This window comes from Cnephaeus nilssonii, assembly GCF_951640355.1.
Source record: "Cnephaeus nilssonii genome assembly, chromosome: 15".
Taxonomy (NCBI): domain Eukaryota; kingdom Metazoa; phylum Chordata; class Mammalia; order Chiroptera; family Vespertilionidae; genus Cnephaeus; species Cnephaeus nilssonii.
The window spans coordinates 32,689,477-32,705,434 of NC_137086.1; the positions used below are offsets into that span (position 1 = coordinate 32,689,477).

At 37.1% G+C, this 15,958-nt stretch overlaps 1 protein-coding gene across 6 annotated transcripts in view; it reads left to right on the forward strand.

Annotated features, from left to right (window-relative positions):
• LOC307111548 (uncharacterized protein) overlaps positions 1 to 15,958 on the forward strand; it is a 688,174-nt gene that overhangs the window by 31,692 nt on the left and 640,524 nt on the right. Inside the window, exon 3 of one of the 6 annotated variants that reach the window (XR_013814601.1) lies at positions 2,733 to 2,918. The exons of the other annotated variants lie outside the window; for them this stretch is intronic. The gene's annotated coding sequence lies outside the window, so the exon portion shown is untranslated. The remainder of the gene's footprint in view (positions 1 to 2,732; positions 2,919 to 15,958) is intronic. 6 annotated transcript variants of the gene reach the window in all.

Below are 15,958 nucleotides of genomic sequence, written 5' to 3' on the forward strand. Positions count from 1 at the left end.
AACATCATCAGCTTTCCTCTTTATGTCGTCCCTGATACGCTTTGTGGGAACTCACCTACTAGGTTTCTTATTGTTATTCCCCTGCTTGGGAAAAGTTCTATTTGATGAACACATAAGCATGTTCCCTTAGTCAGTGAAAAAAAATGTTGAACAGAGAATGACCAGTTAATTTATTTGGGACCTAATCTCATTTCGACATTTCACCATTGAGAGAGGATACAGTGCTGGAATTTTGAGATGGTACTGTGCCTATTTTCTGTTACCGTCATCACATAATTGTGAAGTGCTAGGGCATAATTCAACACGGGAAAGAGTGGAAATTGGCAATGCCAATTATCAATGTTAAATGTATGGTCAGTCAGTACCAGGGGCTCAAACAAACAGGCAGCTTGTTCCTTACACTTAGTTGGGAAATTAGATGCAGGCAGACAGAGGAACACAATATCCCTCCTCTGTAGGTGGTCTCTGTTTCATTAGGTTTCCAATTGATGTTGCTGCACGGTAATCCAAAAATGTGTGATGGGAACATCACTCTCATTTTCCATTAAGGCTCCTTCGCAAATGTATTGGAGGCAGGTACACAACAAAGATTTTGCCAGGCTTACTTTTATCCCTTTGGAGACTATTGCATATCCAACATCACTGCTGGGTGCTTAGTTACTACTCTTTTAGAGTTACTGTTTGATATGATCAACTTCCTTAAGGATGTTGTGGAAATTGTGGAAGAGTCGCTAATCTTTACAAGACATGTGGTTTAGGAAAATCAGATTATATACATTAATGAATAGTAACAGGGCTACTGTAATCAGGTGGGGCAAGAAAAAAATAGAGGCAATACTCGTTGTCTCATGAAATCTACCAGAAATATATAAACCTTGGAATTTTTTGTGATCTTAAAGATCACCTGAATAATTTCTCTTTTCATTTCATAAATGAGGAAATGGAGACTTACACTGGTTTTGGCTTTCCCAAAGCAATGCAGTTATTGGCAACAGAAAGTCTGCAAGGCAGGGCCTCTACCTCATGCTCTGTTCAATATGCCATGATCAGTCTATAACATGTGGACTCAGAAAACTACCAAGGACTACATAATTCATATCCCCTGCCTCCATGGCCAGCTTCATAGCTTCTATTTATAAAGATCATCTAACACATCCCCCAGCATGTAGCTTCTGGAGAACTCATTCAGCATTATGCTATGGGTAGCAGCATTAGTGTCCTGGCATAAAGTGTAAAATGTTACACATTTCTGGTAGATTTCCTAAGACAATAGGCATCATCTCTGTCTTTACTTCTATCATCTAACTTTAGTTCCCTTGATACATCTGGCCTGAAAGCCTGCCCTGAGTCCCCATCCAGTGATGGAGATGGTGCCATCCTGCCTTCATTGTAGCCAGAAGCCTCATCCCCACGTTGATGGGGGACAGTTCTCAGGTGACCAACCCCCTTTGTCTGATTCCAGAAACATGGCTGTGTCCTGCATTAGTGGTGATTGTGTTTTGTCTACATGATGGGACTCTGTTTGCAGTGTTGTTGTTTTTGACAAATGAAGGAAACCCAGTACACAGGGCTTAACCCGCCTGGCACAATCTCAGAGCCAGTCTGGCTACATGGGCCCCTGTTTTTCTCTTCTGCAGTCACTAAACCATACACTTATTGCCTGTGATTCTGGGAATTTCTTGCTTTAGTAAATGGGGAATTACCTTCCCTCAGTTACAGACCTTAACTTGTACACAGAATATTGAGTCATAGCATGTGTGTGTGTGTGTGTGTGTGTGTGTGTGTGTGTGTGTGCTCATGTGCATGTTCAGGATTATTATCTAAGCTAGTTTAAAGACTAGTGTAGTCATTCAGAATATGAATATCAAAAATGGTTTCAAACTATTGGAAATTCTTCAGAATATTTCATATGTAAAAATACAGAACACTTTATGTAGCAGAGAGTTTGCTCAAAATTTTCAGGGTGAATTGTATTTATTTATTTTACTACAAACATTAGGAGTTAATTCATACTACCCACTGTGGTTCACCTTTCTGCTATTTTAAGAGCATCCAATCCTCATCATCAAAAAGTGTGTTATATAGGTAACTGTAGCAGCTACAGGGGGGAAAAATGGCAATTTCAGCGCATTATTTTATTGTCATGAAAAGCCATGTAATTAACCATATCCTATTCCTTATGGTATGAGTAAGTAAGAACATGCTAATCACACAATCCAAACAAATGGTAACTAGACTGAGTGCATCACAGTGCCTCCAGACATCCGTTAATTTCATTTGTAAAATTCAGCTGTCTTAAAGTCATTGGCAAAAGTAGAACAAACAAAAATGATTAGTAAGCTGAGAAACGTGAAAGTCTATGTAATAGCTACTCAGGTTCTTTGGAAAACATTTCCTCGATTCATATCAATACACATATTTGACACAAGTTTCAAATTAGGTTTTGCATGTACTGATGAAATATATTATCCTAGTGCCCATCATTTTATTTAAGAAAATTATCAGGAACTTTAAAATTTTAAATCTTAGCATATGAAAGGACTTCTGTCATAAGATATATGTTAATCAAACCTTATAAAACATAAAGTTTTGGGGAAATGTAGAGTCACTTTTTTTATTAACAATAACATTAAGGAAAAGTACATGAAATACTTTACATCTCCTGCTGGAGTCACTCTACATTTTCACATATAACAACCTGTCTCACTGCATTTTTCTTTTCTCCTTTTTAGGCCGTGAAAAAAAATGGGAACTCTCTCAAGGACTAACAATCAGAGCTGCCTAGTTGACGAGGGAGGTTTGGTTTCAAGAAGACCCTGAAGCAAGGATTCTAAATCAAAGATTCAGGGGCAATCTGAGTTTGCATTAAAGATCCCTGTGCCTATGGCAGTGGCCTATATGATATGTTCCATTGACATGTAAGCACTATGAAGAAATATTCCATTACAATCGCTTATGACATTAACATTGTGTAATTCACATAGAAATTTGGCTTATTTAATTCCAATTAGAACTCTTTCTTAAAAGCAGAACTTGGAAATTAAATGTATCTACATAAATGACAGTATTTATTGCACACCTATTCCATACTAGCAATGAGCAAGGTGTTATAAAATACAGCATAGAAAACAAAGTCCCTTTTCACAGGCTAATTATTTCCCACTTTAAGTAAAGAAATATGATATGATATTTCTTATGGTCGATTTGCTCTGAATAGTTGTTCAATTTATATTGCAAATATTACTACTTGACTAGATGATTTTACTAGTAGAGATTGAAACCATGAGGTATTGTCATGGAAAAAGAAAAATACTAAATGACTATAATTCTTTCATCTCAAATAAGAGAATTCATGGGGCTTGATCTGTGGAAAATATGTCCATTGCATTTCTGGAGTCTGCATTTTCAAGGAGTTGCAGTTGACTTTGCATACAGTGGTTACTCTCCTTTATAAAATGAACTTGTGTGTTTAAATCAGTAGGTAAGGGAAAGTAAATTTCTCCATCAGTCCAGCAAAAGTTCAATGATAGAAAATAAAGTTGGAGGAATTTGAGTATCCCTTCCTCTTTGTAGTTAGGGAATGTATGTTCATGTCTGCAGCAAAGGACAAATTTAAGAAAAATATTCTTTTTAATAATCTTTCTTTGAATTTCATATGCAGACTTAGAAAACAGTTATTGCTAGCATTGTTTACTCTGACTAATACTTTTCAGTCATGAATAGGCTGCTTTATTTGGAGAAGAGTTGCTAATTTATATAAAACTTTAACTTGGAAAAATCAGGATTATAGTGACATACTTCTGAACCAGATTTTTCATTTGTACAGATAAATATTGTATGGATGGAATTTCCACCCAATCATCCTTTTCTTCCTTTGTGAATGTTTTTACAAAACCAGTACAGTTTGTGAAAAACTCTTTTATTTATCAGTCCAACTAGACAACTCAAGTTCTAATCTGTGTCTAACACCTTGGCATTTTCATTTCTATTCATTTCCCTTTTGATGATACCTGGGTATTCTTGTTTAATTAGTGATAAGAGTGATAGAATCTGAGGTCTCAATTTATTTGTCAAAATCAGCTCCTTAAAGCTGATCAGATGGTCTTTCTTTCTACCTTCCTATTATAAGAGGTTTTTGTAAACTAGTGTTATAAACGATTATTTTTAGTTAAGAGAAGCCCCAGGAAAGATTTTTTAAAAATGGATATAAAGACATTCCAGTTCTTGATCTTATCTTTTTCTCATCTCAACCTTTAGAGAGTCTTGCTGGAAGAACACAAGGAAAGGCAGGAAGGATTCTTACAGATCTTTGAGACCTCCTTCCACTCAAATCCCAGGGGAGCTAGAACGCCATACCTCTGTGGTTCAAAAAGTCTTTGGACCAGAAAAGGGGCCTTTATCTGCTAACATTTCAAACATATTCAATCAAATATTGATCTAGAAAATCAGCTACTTTTTCCTTTAGTAGAGAAATTAAATTAGTACTACCTACTGAAGGCCTATACATGGTCCTCGGGAAGATAATGATGGTACCCTAGGCTGTTCCTAGGATCAAAAGTTTATATGGACACCAAACTGATTTAACATTTTCTGTAATGCATGGAGACAAAAGGGTGAAAGATCTGCTTGCCAATAGTAATGTGCTGGAGATTATCTCATGTGGCGAGTCCTTGCATCAAGAAGCCAGGTTATGGTTTTCAAATCCATCTCATCTCTGAAAATAAAAGGAATGGAATGTGGCCTGGGTCACCTCACTGACAGGTTTTCATCACCAGAAATATCTGATGGTTCTTATTCAGGTTGACAGTAGCACATGTTTCTCTGACTCATAAACAGTCCCTCTCTCTATTGTGCCTCGTTTTCAAGAAGCACCTGATGTTATGTTATTAAAAATAGGAGGGTTGTCTGCTTATTCTTCCAGAAGTATCAGAATTTTAAAAAAAAAGATCAAAAGCTTCCCAAATTCTAAAATCATTTGATAATTCAAGTTTAATTTATGAAATAATGTGGTTCAAGTTGGTATATGATATAAAATTGTGACAGCCCAATTTTAATTAGAAGTTTTAGGTTGGTGAGAAGCTTGTTTCTACCAATAGTATCTATGGTTTATTTTTGCTACATTTATTCTCTTAAAGTTATTTTTTCTGGAGATGCCTTTAAATTTTTCTCTACTTAAAGAAATGGGAATGGATTATATGCCTTACAAATTATAGATGCTCAAATCAAAATTTTCGTAAGTGATAAGACTAAGAAAATAAAGTATTTCTCCTTTGTAGCTTACATGTTGTAGCAGTGGCCATCAGAATTGTGAACCTACTAATTACAAGGCAGTATTGTAGAGACTAAGCATGTGAACAGCCACTTTACTCAATAAAAATAATGCTTGTCAGGCTATGGCATTGTTAGTTGCTTGGCACAAAGGTTACATTCTTAGGTTAAATGGGACATATGGTGGATATCTGCCATGAACTTTGGGTTTTTAATGGTACTGACCTTTATTAGGGAGATTATTTCAATCAAACATTGTCACTATCAAGTCACTTGGTTAACTGTTTTGAATTAATTGACTGATGATGCCACCAAACTATTTCTCTAAACCGGCTTGTTTTCAGCATTATGGCAATGCAGTCAAAGAATTATGGAAAGAAAAGGTGTTCTTGAGCAACTACTGTATGTTAGTCACTTTGCTAAGTGACGAGAATATAACGCATAGGCCCCACTCTCACAGAATCACATGGCAAACATGACATTACTTCTGTGATAAGAGATGCACGTGAAAGGGAGGTACAGACATTTGTTAGGCACCTGGCGTGTGCAGAGCATTTTGTTTCTTACATAAATGAATGTAGCATGTTGAATGAAGGTTGAAAAGATTAATTGCAAATTTAAGAACTAAGGAGATCTGATTTAGGATTCATACAGAAAAAAAATGATATGAAAAGACTTCAGTTTATGGCAAATGGAGTGGGAGACTGTATAGGTAATGTGAATTTCAAAATAACTCAAGCAGCTTTAGAATGATTAACAGAAGCCCAGGTTATAGTTTAAGAAAGGAAAAGGTAGCTGCATATTTGACACTGACCACATGTTTTAGGCTCCTTTTCTGGGAATTACAACTTAAAAAGGATATTGAAAATCGGGTGGTATCCTAAGGAGCTGAATCCATATGATAAAGGGTCCAGAAACCACATCTATAAGAAACATTTGAATAAAGTGGGATGCTTGGCAAGGAGAAGACAAGGGAGATTATGATAGTGTCTTTAAATAATTAATATGCTGTCATGGAAGATGAATTAGATAATGTTGTATAGCCATACGTGACAGATTTTAGACCAACCAAAGGGTGGAAGTTACAAGATTAGGTTTAACATTAATGAGGAACCTTTCAACAGTAAAAGCTAGTTGAAAATATAATGAGCCCTTTGTGAGGTAGGGATTTCGTGGCATTAGAAATGCCCAAATAGTGGCTTGAATAAAACTTTTCCAGATGAATAAAATCTGGCTATTTTCTATTCTGGTGACACTCTGCTCAAAATTCTAATTCCAAGAAGAGACTGCGTTGAATGACCTAGCTTGGTTCACAGGCTCACTCATTGGCTTCCTAGTCCCATGAAGACTGAGTTCAATGGAAGGTGGCAAAAAACTGGGATGCTTTTTTCAAGAAGAGGAAATGGACTTTGTACCACCCTTACCCTTTTATTTATATGCTTATATTTTTCTTTGCTCTATCATTGGTCACAACTCTCTAAAATAGGGAAAGTGAAATGTGATCAGTGGGCATGTTTTAGAAATTAACCCTTTTAAAGATCCCTTGAGATTCATGTAGGGAAGCGTATTCCAAGATATGAACCCTATAGTTATGACATCTTATCTTATAGTCTCTCCCAAGGTACTATCTGTATATTTATATATTTATATAATATATACATGCCATTTATTCAATAGTGTGTATATGTAAAATATGTATATGTATATATTACATGTATATATGTGAACTACACACACACACACACACAATAAAGAAGTAAAATGACCATTTATTTAGTGTCCAAAAAGGAGTACATGAATTTTTCCACTTCTCAGTGGGAAAAAAATATTCCCATTATGAATGTACTTGGATTTTGATTTTTCACTTCTATTCTCACTTCAGGGCATAGAATATAGATAAATTATGGGAAAACTATAATGAGTATACTCTAGGTCCAATAGTCTATCAGCATAAAAATGTGCCTTAGTACAACAAAAGCTTTTCCTATAGGTATGACCAATGTTGTAAATTGCCTCCATTGCTTCATGCAGACATGTTCTGTAGACTGCTTAATTATAAATTTTCCCATTAGTTTTTTTTCTCATTATTGTGCCCTCACTGTAAAGTTCTATAATGCAACTAACAAAGGAAAAGCCACAAGATGCTGGGGATAAAATGAGAAAAATCAAGAGGAGGTAGAGAGACAGGTAAACGTAATTATTATTATGAATGGTGCATTGCAAGATTTCTGCACTGCATTTTATATATAAAGGAACTTTTAAAAGCTACATTTTAACTGTGCTGAAAGAGCAGTTTAATTGGTTATACTAGTATGTAAGTGTAGACGACACAATGCAGTTGGGTTGCCCCTGGTGAAATCAATTTGTATTCAAGCATTTCTTAAGAAAGACCTTTGTTTCTTTGGATATGGGCACTTTGAGGGTTTATGAGTGAAGATATTTGTGAATTTGGCTGCAGAAGATGTAGAGTGGCCAGTGAGAAAAGTGCAAAGAATGTGGGCTTTAATAAAAATTCCAAGGGAATTCCGAAGGACTTTGCAGGTTTAGCTGAGTGGTGGCACCTGCTCCCTTCTCTGCTGCCACAGCATGGAATATGATTTTGCACTGCCATGTCACACTGCCCCACGATAAACAAAGCTATTTATTTTATAAGAAACAATAGCAACATGATATGACAACTTGAGCTGGCCCAGTGCAATTCAATTGTGTTATTTTCTGATAACAGGAGTATAGCTTGTGTCATCGCTGTATATCACATTCTCTGTGTAAATTTGGTAGGTTTTTTGAAGCCTAAGAAAACAAAGCCAGCTTTTATTATCTTTCATAAGTTACATAGCAAGAACTGCTGCCCCTTCCATTAAACTTACATTAAAAAATAATGTGAACTTGAATAAGGAATTAATATGCTTGCAGTCTATAATAAACAATTGGGCTACTATCAGATGATAAAATTGTCACCACCTGGCTTCTTTTCTTTTCCATAGGGTTGGGAGACACAGGGTAGATCCAAAGAAACAGTAGTTTCCATCTCTAGTCTTTGTTTCAAAACTGTTAGCAGTTGTCTTAGATAACCTAGAACAGTAATTCACTTATATAAGAAGTACAGAAAGCTTTTGTTTTGTCATGCAAATGACAAAAAAAAGCACACCTAGATTTTCAAATATAAAAAGGAAGCATTTAAATTTCATGCAATAAATTTTAAAAATTATTTTACTGTGAAGTCCCCATGATAGAAAAGTACAATTTATCAGAAAAGAACTTCCTATGTTTTAGTCTTTGTTCCCACCTGCAGAAAAATATAAGCATGTATACTAGATTTTGAAAGTATCACTACAGCATGCTTGTTTCATTTTCAAACTATGCTATAAATTCTCTATGTTCCTGTATTGAGAAACCCAAGTACCCACAAACACCAGGGAATAGCTATGTCTTTGATATTAACAGAGACTGTGTGTTAAGTATATAAAAGAGTTACAGAAACTTGCAGGTCAGAAATAAAACACACAAAGCAAATCCATGTTTATGCTGATTGTTTAACAATTAATAATTCTTTATGATCATAACATAGACGAGTGGTAATGAACTTTGTGACTGAGTTTTGAGCATGATATTGCCTTTTTACTTTTGAGTTATCTTTTCTTTTAGTAACATACATTTACCCTTTAAGGTTTTTTTTGTGTGTTTTTTAATATATTTTTTAATTTTTTAAAGAGAGGAAAGGAGAAGGATAGAGAGTTAAACATCTATGAGAGAGAAACATCGATCAGCTGCCTCTTGCACACTTCCTACTGGGGATGTGCCCGCAACCAAGGTACATGCCCTTGACCGGAATCGAACTTGGGACCCTTCAGTCCGGAGGCCGACACTCTATCCACTGAGCCAAACCGGCCAGGGCTAAGGTTTTAATGTTAGGTATTTTCTTCTTTAATTTGAAGTATTCACTTATGATAACTTCCGCTTGATTTATGCTGGCTTTAAACTTTTTACTCTGACTGCCTTGTATGACTGGACTAGAGTTGTAGTGACAATGGGTAAGAAAACATAAAACAAACCTAAAACAAAACAAAAACAGAAAAACAATAACAATGAAAACTAGCATTCAGGACAACATCCTTTATTCTGGAGGGGTGCCTGACTAGTTGAGTCAAGAAGATATGTGACTGAGAAGGTGGTTCCCATGGTCTCTTTTGTGAGACAGGTAAACAGGAGGTGAATATCACAGCCTGGTTGGTGTGTAGGTTCACACTTGACTCCCAGGCTCACTTATGGCAGGTTAGCCTGTCATTTGGTCTGCACTCCTCATGTCAGAGGGCTGCCTCTCACAGCTCACTCAGGTTGTGGAAAGGTGGGGCTATAAAAATCTATCAAGCATGACTTCTTCTCCCCTATAGCCTAGGGGGTGGAGGTCGACAGGAGGGAGGGGTTGAGGGGCAGAGAGAGACAGAGTCAGAGACAGAGACAGAGAGAGTGAGAGAGTGTGTGTGTGTGTTAGTTCCTTCTTAACACCTAAATGCAAGGGAGGAGGACTCAACATTCTAAGGAATGTACTAGTATAGCCTTAAGAAGTGTATTTTACTCACGCCTAAGCCTTCTGTGAGACAAAATGGTTCCTATTTGCAACTGTGGAGGAATAACACTGGTTCAAGGAGACCAGTCATTCACATTAAATGAGATGATGTAGATGGCGTTTGTTTCATGGTAGGCAAATAAGTAATTACTGTCATTATAAGGGGGTAAATTACATGATTTCTAAAGTACTTGCTAGTCTATGTCTTATAGTGTTATGACATAGTTCAGTATGTATGTGTGTGTGTAGTGTTAAGGAAAGTACAAGGTCAAAAAAGAAGAACATAACAAAAAAACAGAGAACTATGGAATATGTGTTGTTATTTTAGGCAACACAGTTCTACCCCCATCTCTGTTACTAGCCAGCTCTATGACCCTTTCTATGGCTATTTTCTCACCTATTGAATATGAAATGGAAGTAATATCTGTTCCACTCCTGTCACTGGTTTTCATAAGGCTCAATATAAAATAAAGAGGCTTATATCAAATTGCTATACTTTAAAGCACTATCACATATAAGCCTTCTGAATTTGCTTAACCTGCAGAGTGCTCAAAAACTTCATTTATTCAATTATTCACTCATTCAAAAACAACTGTTTATTGGCCCACCATGTTTTTGCAAGGCACTGTAATAGTTGATGGGGATGCATAAAAGATAATATTCCTGACCTCAAGAAATTTGTATTACAATGAGACAAATATGAGAATTGACAAAATAATACCATGTGACAATTGTCGGAAGGAAGGTGGGCATAAACTGCAATGGATGCCATGGGAAAGAAGTGTCAAGTGTGAATTAAAAACGTTTGGAAAATCTTCACAAAGGAGGAAACAAGTGAATTGACTTTTAAAAGAGGTGTAGAAATTTGCTTATGATCAGAGGTGGAGGGGAAATTTCAGTGAGTGGAACTACCATGTGCTAAGATTTGGATGTATGGAAAAAACAGTCTATTCAAGGAATAACCCTTAGAAAGCAGAAGTATGAAGAGAGTATAATAATAGGCAACTATAGGGAGTTGGGCAAAATCTTAGTCAAAGAGGACCTTCCTTGAATAGGAATGAATATTATCCAGTATGTTGCCATTGTTGAATGTTAGGTAGTAATATGATTTCATCTGCATTTTTGGAAAACTAACTTTGGGGATACAACTACTAAAAATAAAAAGGGAGAAGGGTAAAAACTCTGCATGAAAGGTATTTCAGGAATGTAGGATGTGTTTTTGTTAAGGGAAAAAATAGAGTAATATTGTCCTAAACTGGTTTTTTAGAGGTTGTTTAAAGGTTGTTCTAGAATGAGAAGGAGGGCAATGAAGGAAAAAAAACACCTGAATGTCTCTAGAACATTGTAGTCTGTGGTAAAGAAAGAATAAAAAGGAGAGAGAATGAGAGAGAATCTTATTTCATATGGTCAAGCTAGCTAAGATTGAATGGATTTATTATCAATTAAATGGGTTTTAATTGAGATAAAACTAGAGTTTGTTTTTTTCTCTCTCTCTTAATAAAAACATATTGCTGCCAAGTCACAGTGGCTCAGTGATTGAGAGCCAACCTATGGACCAGGAGGTCACAGTTCGATTCTTGGTCAGGGCACATGCCCAGGTTGCTGGCTCGATCCCCAGTAGGGGTGTGCAGGAGGCAGCTGATCAATGATTCTCTCTCATCATGGATGTTTCTATCTCTCTCTCCCTCTCCTGCCCTTTAATAATATATATATTTTTAAAGTAAAGTAAATGGAAACATAAAATGCAAGAAGTTATTAAAAAAAACACATTGCTGTTTTATTTGATATTTATTCCAAAAATCAAATCCCAAATAAAATTTTGATCTCAAACTGACTTAAAGATTTTTCAAGACTGTCTCTGGAAAACGTGAAAGGATTTGTTTGTTCATCTTACATTTTTACATAATAAGGCTTATTTTATATGTTTAATTGCATAGAAAACATTGTCAAATAAGAGATACTTAACCTTCCCTAGATTATATTTGTATGGGTACATGTGTTTAATATGTGTCTCAAAGTTACATAAAATTCATAGAAATTTGTCCATGTCGTAGATGTCCATGATATCTCCTCGCATGACATTATCAGTCATAATTCCAATTATTATCTTAAAGTGCTGTATGCCACAGAAACAACAAAACTTCATTGTCAATTGCATTATTTTTATAATAATTTGCCATCAAATCTTTAAGGGCAGCCATTTTAAGTCTTTTGTTGTTCACAGATAGTTTTTTAATTATTTTTATTTTAATGCTTTATTGAAAGCTCTTGTAATCAGCAACAAGCTACAATGCTTCTTCCTCAAAAAGGGACTTCTCAGAGACCCATGGGAGGGGTTATGACAGGTACTCTGGGTACAGGATTTTAATGGCATTACCTAAATAACTTTGAGATCAACCCCCTGGACAGAGAAATGATTTTCAGAATTCTAGTGGAGAAGCCAATGGGTTCATTAAACTGCTAGCCCAAAATCAAGCAGAACAAGAATGGATAATATGGGACTAAATGAACTGATGAAGAATGATTATAATTTTTATGGCCTTTTGTTTGGAACATGGCTAGTTCTTTAATGTTTTATTTTTTGGATTTAAGGAATCCCTTTCTCTTTTATCTTATCCTATCGAATAAAAGAGTAATATGCAAATTGGCCATCACTCCAACACATAAGATGGCTGCCCCCATGTGGTCAAAGATGGCTGCCCCCATGTGGACACAAGATGGTCACCACAAGATGACCAGCAAGGGAGGGCATTTGGGAGGGACCAGGCCTGCAAGGGAGGGCAGTTGTGAGTGTTCAGGCCAGCAGGGGAGGACAGTTGGGAGGGACCAGGCCTGCAAGGGAGGGCAGTTGGGGGCGATCAAGCCTGTAGGGAAGGGCAGTTAGGGGTGACCAGGCCAGCAGAGGAGGGAAGTTGGAGGCGACCGGGCCTGTAGGGAAGGGCAGTTGGTGGGACCCAGGCCTGCAGGGGAGAGCAGTTGGGGGAACCCAGGCCTGCAGGGGAGGGCAGTTAGGGGTGATCAGGCCTGAAGGGGAGGGCAGTTAGGGGTGACCAGGCCTGCAGAGGAGGGCAGTTAGGGGCAAACAGGCTGGCAGGGGAGCAGTTAGGCATCAATCAGGCTGGAAGGGAAGTGGTTAGGGGGTGATCAGGCTGGCAGTCAGAAGCAGTTAGGGGCAATCAGGAAGGCAGGCAGGCGAGCAGTTGGGAGCCAGCAGTCCTGGATTGTGAGAGGGATGTCCGACTGCCCGTTTAGGCCCGATCCTACTGGGATCGGGCCTAAACGGGCAGTCGGACATCCCTTGAGGGGTCCCAGATTGGAGAGGGTGCAGGCTGGGCTGAGGGACACCCCCACCTTGCACGAATTTTGTGCACCAGGCCTCTAGTGTTATCTATAACGGACAACAATTTAGTAGATTATACCTTTATAAACAAAAGTGAAACATTTATATTTTTCTCCCTACCTATCCCTCCAGAATTCAGAAATGCGTAAGTATCTTAACTTTTTTGGCCATATAGTTATTTGCATAAGTTCAGTAAGAATCTGTTTTCCATATAAACAGGACATAATTGAGAAGAATTGGTGATATCTCCTGGCTTTGGCTGGACTCTCATATTTGAGAATGATGTGCATAGAATCAGATATGAGCACATAGTTTTAAGGAACTAAGGTTGACTTTATGGAGCCAATGCTTACAAAACCCTCTTGGAAAAACCAGCTTGGTATCTGACTTATAGATATTACTGATGAGTAAGGAAGGTCACTTCCTGACAGGCCCAGGAAAATTAAGCTGTTTGGGGAACCCAGAGAAGAAAATAATTCTTCCAAACCTATAGTAATGAAGGTAAAGTCTGATTGGTAAGTTCTTAGCATGGCACCCCAGCCTTGAGAGAATTTTAAAAGTCCAATCTGAAATTCCTTATGAAAGTTCCAGCAAGGAAAAATTTAAAAGGCCTATGTGATCAGTTATTATTCTTATTGTACTTATTTATATAAATAACCAGGCTAAATTTAATGAGACTGGACTTACTTTATAAACAAAAGTTATTTTACTTTGATTATCTTTGATCAAAATGGGGGTGATTGTGGAGAGATGTTTTATGTTTAAATGGGCAACCACAACCCATCCTTGTGAGTTATCGGGTTCTAGTCTTGTTCATTGTCTTTGAACAAAATATATTTTCACCTCTTTGAAAACTAGAGCCTATCATCTTGCACTTTTTGTCAGTAATTAATGGTTCCCACCCTCGACCTGGCACCACTGAAAACTAAAACTGCCTTTTCTTGAAGCCCTGGATGACTTGATATAACTTCAAAGGCTTTATCACCACAACATTGCAGGCTACTCAGGAATTTCCCAGAAATTGTCCATCTTCCAGTCTCCACTCCAGATAATGATCGTGACTATGACAATTCTACCACAATTCTCACTCAAGATGCTTTGAGCCCAACACCCAAAAATCTTCTCAACAGGCTGCCCTCTGGACTTAAAAGCTGGGTTTATAGTTTGCTCCAACCACTAATCTTTGATTTCTCTCCCTTTGCAGAATTCCTGCCCTACAACCTCTAACTGGAATCTCTTTCCATAGCAACTAACCCAGCCTCTTTTTTGGGTCAAACTTCTAGGGATGTTTTAGATAGGATAAACATGCAGTCCCACTCAGCCTTCCAGAGTTAGTATAAAGATTATTGCAAGTAAAAACATTTGCAGAAGTAAATCTAACCTGAATTTCCCTTATCTGACTAAAGCAGAGCCTCCAGAAAATACAGCTGCCACTAATGCTCACTCCAGAGATTTTTCTGTGAATTCAGCTACCACAGAAACAGATTGCCCAATTTTTATTAGCATCCAAGAGCCCAATAGAGCCTTCCATACCTTCCCATTGAAACCATAAACATCCACCCTTCTTTCTTAAGTTTTATATATAAACCTTTTATCTCTGGCTATTGAGTGAGTTATTTATCTTTAAACTCTCCTGCCTGTATACACCACACACATAAATAAACCCTGTCTTTTCTCCTGTTAATCGGTCTATTGTCAGTTAATTTACAGGCCCCCAAACACTGTACCCAAGTGGGAAGAGGAAAAGTTTTTCTCCCAACAGTGACACAATGAATGGTAGAATGTAGGTGGAAGTGTGACACAGGACAGGCAGAATGGTAAAATGTACAGAGCTTCAGGTGGAAATAAACACAATCCATAGTGGGCAGAAGAGAAAGCTACTGCAAAGACCAGCTAGTGTCATGATGTTCTTCTGTCTTATAAGCCCTATTTGTCATCATGCTTAGAGGGGTCCCAGCTCTCACAGGTGAACCTTGACTAAGTTCACTGGACTGATTTATAAAACCGGAGGGTCATGGTTAATTTACTGTAAGAACCAGATTCCCTCAGAATCAGCAATCCAATTCTAAGACTCAAGAGAAATGAAAGCATATGTCCACAAAAAGATTTGTACATGAGGGTTCATAACAGATTTAATCCTGAAAGCAAAAAACTAAAACAACTTAAGTGTTAGGTAGTACATCCCCACAATGGAATACTATTGGACAATTAAAAAGAATTAACTACTGATACAGACAATGACATAAACAAATCTCAAAAGTTTTATGCTGAGTTAAAGAAATCAGATGAAGTAATTCATGCTACATGGTTATATTTATATGAAATGCTAAATCAGGTAAAACTGATCTATATTGATAAACATTTTTAAATGGTTACTTAGAAGAAAGGGTGAGCAATTGACTGGAAGGGTCCTTGCAGGAACTTTCTGGAATGATGGCAATGTTCTATATCTTGATTGGAGAGGTGACCAAAGTATTTATAGCTCATGGAACTATACACTTACAATCTGGGACTTATATAAAAATATAGATTTTACTTCGATAAGAAGATTATTGTAAACCCACAAACAGATCCAGGCTGGAGACACCACCAACATAGAGTGACTGTGAGAAAGATGATAATACAGAAGAGTTGATTTGCAACTGAATTCAAAGTTTCAAAGAACAAAACAAAGAAACTGACAGGAGAAAAGTAGGCAAATTAGAGTAGTAAAACAGGACAAGGAAAAGTAAGTATGAACCAAATATTGAAGAATTGGGTGACTGGAGGAGTTTACTTATTGT